Source organism: Anopheles coluzzii, chromosome 2 (assembly GCF_943734685.1).
Source record: "Anopheles coluzzii chromosome 2, AcolN3, whole genome shotgun sequence".
NCBI lineage: Eukaryota > Metazoa > Arthropoda > Insecta > Diptera > Culicidae > Anopheles > Anopheles coluzzii.
Window position 1 is genome coordinate 79,652,159 of NC_064670.1, and position 8,207 is coordinate 79,660,365.

The window sequence follows — 8,207 nt, forward strand, 5'->3', positions numbered from 1 at the left end:
ACGAGCTTTCTGGCGCTCGTACGGTCGAAAAGTCTACCGAAGCAAGAACTCAACCGCAAAATTCTAACCAATAACTCCCGATCCCGATCCCGTTGTTTCTGAAAGCTGAGCCAAAGTTATTGATCGGGCTGCAACATATGGAGCTGCCTTCACCAGACCCGGACGGGGCAGGCTGGCAAGCCAGTTGCTATGAGGAGCCCTCTCGGAAGGGCTGTGTATGGACCGTACAACAACACGACGAGCGGCGTCTTGATGCAGTACATTGATCCAGTACAAACCGACAATGCGGTGCAACGCGACACTGAAGACAGTGACGGAGACCTGAACACGATGCTCCGTGATTATTTCACGTTAGAAGAGGAAATTTGTCCGGCTCCAAATCAACATTTGCGACCTGCCTAGACCTGGCTGATACACTCGAAAACAGTTTCAAAAGAAGCCGGAAACTCTCTAGCGAAATGTGGGCCCGATGGTTGAAGGAATATTTTCCTAACCTCAATCTTAGGAAAAAGTAGCAAGATGACAACATAACAAATCAGGATTGGAAACTTGGTATTTATTACGGCAGGAAGTCGAAATGATTGGATGAGAGCGATTGTAGAAGAAACAATAACTGGGCGAGACGGACGAGTCAGACAAGCAGTAGTAAGGACAGCATCTGGCAAACTATTGAAACAAGCACTTGCCTCTATAGAAACAGAAATATTAGCACTGGAATTATGTACCTCTCCATTAGCATTGCACTGAATCAACCATTACAGCAGATGTTATCCATACACACTTGAACTGTTAGAAGAAGCATTGATCGCGAAAACCCCTACGTTGTGTTAATTTTTATATGTTTTACTTAAAACTACTTTATTGAAGTATAACGCGAAACTTTTTTGTGCTTACGCAAAGCCGTTGCTCTTGGTGTGTCGGTTCTTGTATCAATTCGATCGATCTTTTCCCGCTATCCTAATCACACCAATACATACAAAACAGAAACTGTCAAATATACGCACAGTCCGATAAAAAACGCAATTACGTGAAACGCAGTTGAAATATTTCAATTACACGGACTATGGGTAACCGTAACACACATTCCTAAACAAGTATCGAATAGAAACGTGCCGATTTTTTCAGTAAATCCTGCGCAACTTAGGATTGACGGAGTGGGGTATGTTAGCACGTGTTTCTACCCGTGAAACATTGCGAGGGTTGCGAGTAGTATCATCTGCTCGAAATCTTAAGGTAAAAAAATAATGAAGGTAGTAAAATAATGAAGCAGAGGCGGATCTAACGGTAGGCGGACTAGGCGGTCGCCTGGGGCTCCGCCGATTTAGGGACCCCGTAGATCGCCATTCTATAGTATGCCGTATGGACAGAGTACTAGTGACAAGGGCCCCCGGAAGGATGGCCGTTGGGGCCCCAAGGCTGGCGAATGATTCCCCCCTCCCCCGTCAGCAAAAATTTTAGAGTCTGTGACTGATGATCGACGGGGCCCCCGACGGCATTTCAATCTCCTAACAGCAAGTTTATTGCCGCACGAACCCTCCCCCCCCGCCACAACAACAGGTACCATTTACAGAGGGCTTCGGCTCGTCTTTCCGCCTAGGGCCCCCGAAACCCTTAATCCGCCACTGTAATGAAGGTAATAAAATAATAAAATAATGTTTGACGTTTGACGTTTAACTGTTCGGCCGCACTCGAGGAATATTGCATGCAAGCTGTGGATGTTTGCAATCACTTAGGGGAGTTGTGCAATCGATTAGGGGAATGTTGCAAGCGTACTGTGGAGCTGTCATCAGACTGTGGGTGCCGCTGTAAATCCTTAAAATATTTTCGTCAATCTTACTAACTTATCATGTTTAATTATGGCTCCGCAGCAGGATTTATTTAGTTTATCATGTGTACAGCAGAATCCCACACGAAAACAACTCCAAACGATGTTTAAAAAAAAAAACATCATCGGTATCAATTCGTAGCTTTTTACACCGGCACCCACAGTCTGATGACAGCTCCACAGTACGCTTGCAACATTCCCCTAATCGATTGCACAACTCCCCTAAGTGTTTGCAAACATCCACAGCTTGCTTGCAACATTCCCCTACCAATTTGCAGGCGGCAGAGAACCTCGGATTGCAGATGAACGAGGCAAAGACCAAACTGATGGTGGCAACATCAGCGGGCCCGCCAACAAATAATCAGAATCTACGTAGGCGTGACGTGCAGATAGGTGAACGCACTTTTGAAGTCGTCCCACAATTCACCTATCTGGGATCAAAGATCAGCAACGACAATAGCATGGAAGCTAAGTTGCGCGCAAGGATGCTGACTGCCAACCGGTCTTTCTACAGCCTGAAAAAGTAGTTCACCTCAAAGAACCTGTCGCGACGGACGAAGCTGGGACTTTATAGTACCTATATAGTACCAGTACTCACATACGCCTCTGAGACATGGACACTGTCCAAAATCTGACAAAGCCCTCTTAGCCGCGTTCGAGAGGAAGATGCTCAGAAGGCTTGGCACCGTATGTGTGGAAGGACAATGGAGGAGCCGATATAATGACGAGCTATACGAGATGTACGGCGACCTCACTGTCGTACAGCGTATCAAGCTCGCCAGATCACCTGATCACCGCTACACCACACACACACCAACAACGACTCACCGTTTAGCCGCACGCACGTCTACTCCACCTGGTCCTGAAACAACATCATCACAACAGTGTCACCCCCCGGTGAATGATACCTTGGAAGCACCCAACTCAACACTTGTTTCTGGACCGCCCCAAAACCACCGCGCTTCATCTCCGCACCTGCACCAGTCTACAATCGATCGCTTTTTTCTCAACTAGATGAAGTTCCGCTCATTGCACGCAACAAACACGCCAAGCCTCATGCTCTGACAACGCAGCTCAATTGACTTACCGTATACCCGCTTTATCCAACCGCCACAATGACAACGCTACCGCTAAGTATTTAAGCTGCTATTATCAAAACGTTAGAGGTTTGCGTACTAAAACAAAAGAATTTCACCTAGCTGTATCGGAGGCTGACTTCGACCTCATCGCCCTCACGGAAACTTGGCTTGTTGACAACATTCCATCTGCTCTTCTCTTCAACAACAACTTCTCTGTTTACCGCTGTGATCGCTCTCTCTCTCAGCGGCTCTAGCTCTCGCTGTGGTGGTGTTTTACTAGCCGTTTCTAACTCATACGAGTCGATAGAATTACCTTCCCGTGATCGTTCTCTCGAGTATATTTGTGTGCGCGTCACCTGCAATAACGCACATCTGTACGTCATGGTAGTATACATTCCACCGCAGCTTAGCTCCGAGATATCGACTCTTCGCTCTCTACATGATTGTATCAGCGGTTTCACTCTCACACTGAAGCCTTCGGATCTGCTGTTTGTTATTGGCGATTTCAATCAGCCCAGCATAAGCTGGTCCACAGCTGATCCTTCGTCCTCGCCAGCATACTCATCAATCACGCACTATGAACCAACTGCGCGCTCACTGGCCAACAACACCTTTGTGGATGGATTTAAATTTAACGGATTAGTGCAACTTAATCACATCAATAATTCGCACGGACGCATGCTTGACCTGCTCTACGCTAATAATGCTGCAGCTAAATTGTGTTCGCCTTCCTTTCCAAGTGTTGTTCCGCTTTTACCTCTTGACTCCTACCATCCGGCGTTTGACTTCAATATTAACTCGTCGACCCGACGCAATTCGACGACTCGACAAAACTCGACAACAACCGCATTTTATCGTTATAGCTTTGCTAAAGCTGACTATGTGAAACTGAACGACATGATATCAATGTTTAACAATAGCTTTCATTGTTCCAATTTTATTTCACTTGACGAAGCAGTGTGTTTATTCTCATCCTTCATGCTGCAAGCCTTTGTTGTATGCGTCCCAGTTCAGCGTCCTAAACCTAACCCCCCTGGGCGGACCGCACACTCAAATGACTCAAACGTGTAAAAAGAGCTGCTTATCGTCACTACCAAAAGCGCCGCTGCCAAAGATCTCGCTCGATCTACTTTGACACGCACTCGCAATATCGCAGATATTTGAGTAATATTCAACGTAACCTCTGCAGGTGGCCTGACTCGTTTTGGCGCTTCTACAACAGCAAAACAAAATCCACGCATACACCGAAATCCATTACGTACAAAGGAGCAACAAGTGCCAACACTAATGAAATGTACAATCTCTTCGCGGATCGCTTCGCAGATTGCTTTTCACCGGCCATGAATGATACCGATACCATTGATGCTGCTCTCGTCAACACTCCGGCTGGCGCAATTAACATGAGCATTCCTTTCATCGACAGTTAAATCGTTTTATCTGCCCTAACGCAACTAAAGCCTTCCTTCGCTCCTGGACCCGACGGAATTCCTTCTACCGTGCTGAAACGCTGTCAAACGACAGTAGCACCTATCCTTGCAAAATTGTTCAATGCATCGCTAGCCAATGGCTACTTTCCCAAAACATGGAGGAAATCTTGGATGGTTCCTATTTACAAAAAGGGCGACAGGACAGATGCCATCAACTACCGGGGTATTACATCTTTGTGTGCCATTGCCAAGGTGTTCGAACTAGTGATATACAAAAATCTGCTACATGCATGCCGCAGCTACCAAAGCCCGTATTAACATGGATTCGTGCCAAAAAGTCGACTACCACGAACCTGGTTGAATATGTAACCTATTGCACTAGTCAAATTGATGCCGGAGCTCAAGTTGATGCAATTTACACAGATCTGAAAGCAGCATTCGACTCTCTTCCGCACGCAATTCTTCTCGCTAAACTCGATAAGCTAGGATTTCCCTGTTCGCTCGTACAGTGGCTTAAGTCTTACCTAATTAATCGCACATACATCGTGAAAATTGATAAGCACATGTCCAAAGAAATAGTCAGCAGCTCGGGTGTGCCACAAGGAAGCAACATTGGCCCGCTTCTCTTCATATTGTTCATCAACGATGTTACCCTCGCTTTTCCTCCCGACAGCGTTAGTCTGTTTGCCGACGATGCAAACATTTTTGCGCCTATTCACAACACAGGTGGTTGTACATTCCTGCAAGACTGCATCGAAATCTTCTGTTCGTGGTGCAAGCGTAACGGACTAACTATCTGCATCGAGAAATGCTACTGTGTGTCTTTTAGTCGATGCAGGAGCCCAGTCACTGGTACCTACTTCATGGACGGCACTGCAGTTAATCGACAAAATCATGCCAAAGACCTGGGCGTTCTGCTTGACTCTAGTTTGAACTTTAAACAGCATATCGATGACGTTGTAGCCAGAGGAAATCAATTACTTGGCGTGGTTATCCGGACTAATGAATTCCGCAACCCCATGTGCATCAAAGCTGTCTACAACTGTATCGTTCGTTCGGTTCTGGAATATTCGTGCGTAGTCTGGAGCCCAACTACCGCTTCTTCAATTGCTCGACTTGAGGCGATTCAACGTAAGCTCACGCGATATGCCCTACGCCTACTTCCCTGGCAGGATCGCAATAATCTTCCTCCGTATGCTGCGCGGTGCCGTCTTCTAGGCCTTGAACCTCTTTCGGTTAGAAGACGCAATGCACAGTGTTCTTTCATCGCTGAATTGCTAAATGGCTCTATCGACTCATCGCCCTTGTTGCATCGAGTCGATATCTATGCACCATCCCAAACACTTAGGTCTAGAGAAACTCTACGGCTCGCTCAACCCCGTTCCAGTGCTGGTCGGTCTGACCCTATGTTCCGCATGTCGGCTGTCTTCAACACTGTCTCGGATTGCTTCGACTTCGACATCTCAACTCAGTGCTTCAAGGAACGTCTCCGGCTTTTGCCGTGGCCGCAGTGAATTGCGATGCAAATCTTGTTTTTGCTATGTATTTTTTTTATTGAACTGTTACATCTTAATTAGGCCATACGGCCCGTTGAAGATTTAATAAATAATAATAATAATAATAATAATAATAATAATAATAATAATAATCGTTTCCTCATAAATTACTTTTTTTGTTGTGTTATTTGGCAAAAAGATCGCTATTTCTATTTTTGTGGATTTTTCCAAAATAAAATGTCAAAATTCAGGTGTTTAGTATGCTACAAATCGCACTGTTATTCCACCGATACCGTTAGCGAATTGCAGCATGTTTTAAATAACCCACCGAAAACATCATCACTGGTATAAAAATCACTGGCTATACCGAACTCTACTAAATCTATTTTCTGCGATATTTCCGCACAATACATCCTACCTTTCGTTTCCAAAGCGCACAGAAAACTAATCATCTCCAAACTGCACATCTTATCCCGCTGCGCAAAGCGATCGAAAACTTCTCAAACTCAAACTGCAAACATATTTCACATCCCATGGCTGTGAAATATTTCGCATTCAAATTTGTTGCAAATTTATAAATGAAATATTTCGAATGTTTCAGCGCTGAAATTTTAGGATTGAAATATTTCTTCGATCGGAATCCAAGCGTTTCCCTGACATTTCTGCTCGCTTTTTCGATCGCTTTTGGTGGAAAGCGATCGAAAATCCGAGCTACAAAACTGCTCGATTTTGTCGTGCGGGATCGCATCCTGGTATTAGAGGAACAACACACCCCGCACAGCCATGGGATGTGAAATATGTTTGAAGTTTGAGTTTGAGAAGTTTTCGATCGCTTTGCGCAGCGGGACCCCCAATCAAACGGCCAGATCGAAAGGATGCATCGACAGCTAAAAACCGCTATCCTTTGCCACAAACACGCTCGTTGGACAGAAGCACTCCCAATAATGCTGCTTGGTATGCGCTCTAGCGTAAAAGAAAACACTGGTGCAACCAGTGCAGAACTCACCTATGGTACAACACCCCGATTACCTGGTGAATTTTTTGACGAACCCTTGAAGTTACCTAACACCACGCCTGACTACATAATACATTAAAAATAATATAATGTCAGCATTGAAGCCACCCCCAACATCGAACCACAATACGAAAGAAAAAGTATATGTACTAAAGCAATTAAAATCCTGTTCCCATATTTTTGTCCGCATCGACGACGTCAAACCCGTTCTAACCCCTCCTTATGATGGTCCATTCAAAATAATCAAAATTAACAAGAAATCTTTCGTTTTGGATATTAGAGGCAGGAAAAGCGAAATTTCCATCGATCGTTTTAAGGCCGCATTCATGATGAATGATGAGTCTCCGATTAAAAGTACCACTCCCGTTGTTGAGGAAAATGACCAGCCCGTAAACATGACCGACCCACTTGCGACTCGACCAGCTGTCTATCAGACGAGATACGGTAGGAATAATGATCTTCCAGATAAATTTTAAATTAAAGGGGAAGTGATGTGCGCAAGTGCTGCGTTACACACCACACTTGCGTTACACCGCATCGTACCGAACCGGATAACTGCACTACCGTGCATTGCTCTCTTTCATTTTGACCGCTTAGCAAACCAGACGTGAGTAGAAATCATTCCGTACATCCGTACATCCGAAGTAGATAGTAGTTGACATGCATAACCCTATACATTGTTTATAAATCGATTGCAGATTCACAACACATTTTGAGGAAACACACTGAAGCTACGTGTTTAATACAGGCACTAGTGCATATTTATACATCTGTCAACCAAAAGAATGCCTTATTCATGTTTTTATTTTAACTTGTAGCAATGATGGAAGAACTCGATGCCACACCACGTCGTGGTAACAAAACCATATCGGAAGAAGACAGAAAGCGAGTGATGATGGGCCAGGAAAATGATTTGCCGGCAAGGCTATTGCTTTAATGCTAAATTTACACCGAGCAACAGTGTATATCATTATAAAGAAGTTACAAAAGACTTGAAACGTGTAAGTTGCGAAACGTGGAGGTCACTTAGCACAGTTACCTCCACGTTTCGCAACTTACACTTTACCAGGAACAGCGTGCTTGTAGGTTCGTCTACTATCGCACGGAAAATTATTAAAAAGATTTTAATTATACCTATGAAATAATACACAATTTGCCAGAACGAAGGAATACTAGCAACACAATTGAAGAAATGAAAACGTATGCGACGATGTTCTATCAATTGTCCGTAGAAAATGTATTCTTGGACGAATTTGTTTTTAACCATAGCATTCGTACATGGCAAGGTCGATTACAAAATGGAACAACTCCAACTCTCATCGTACCACAATTACGATCCCGAAACATTTCTATAATATGCGCTAT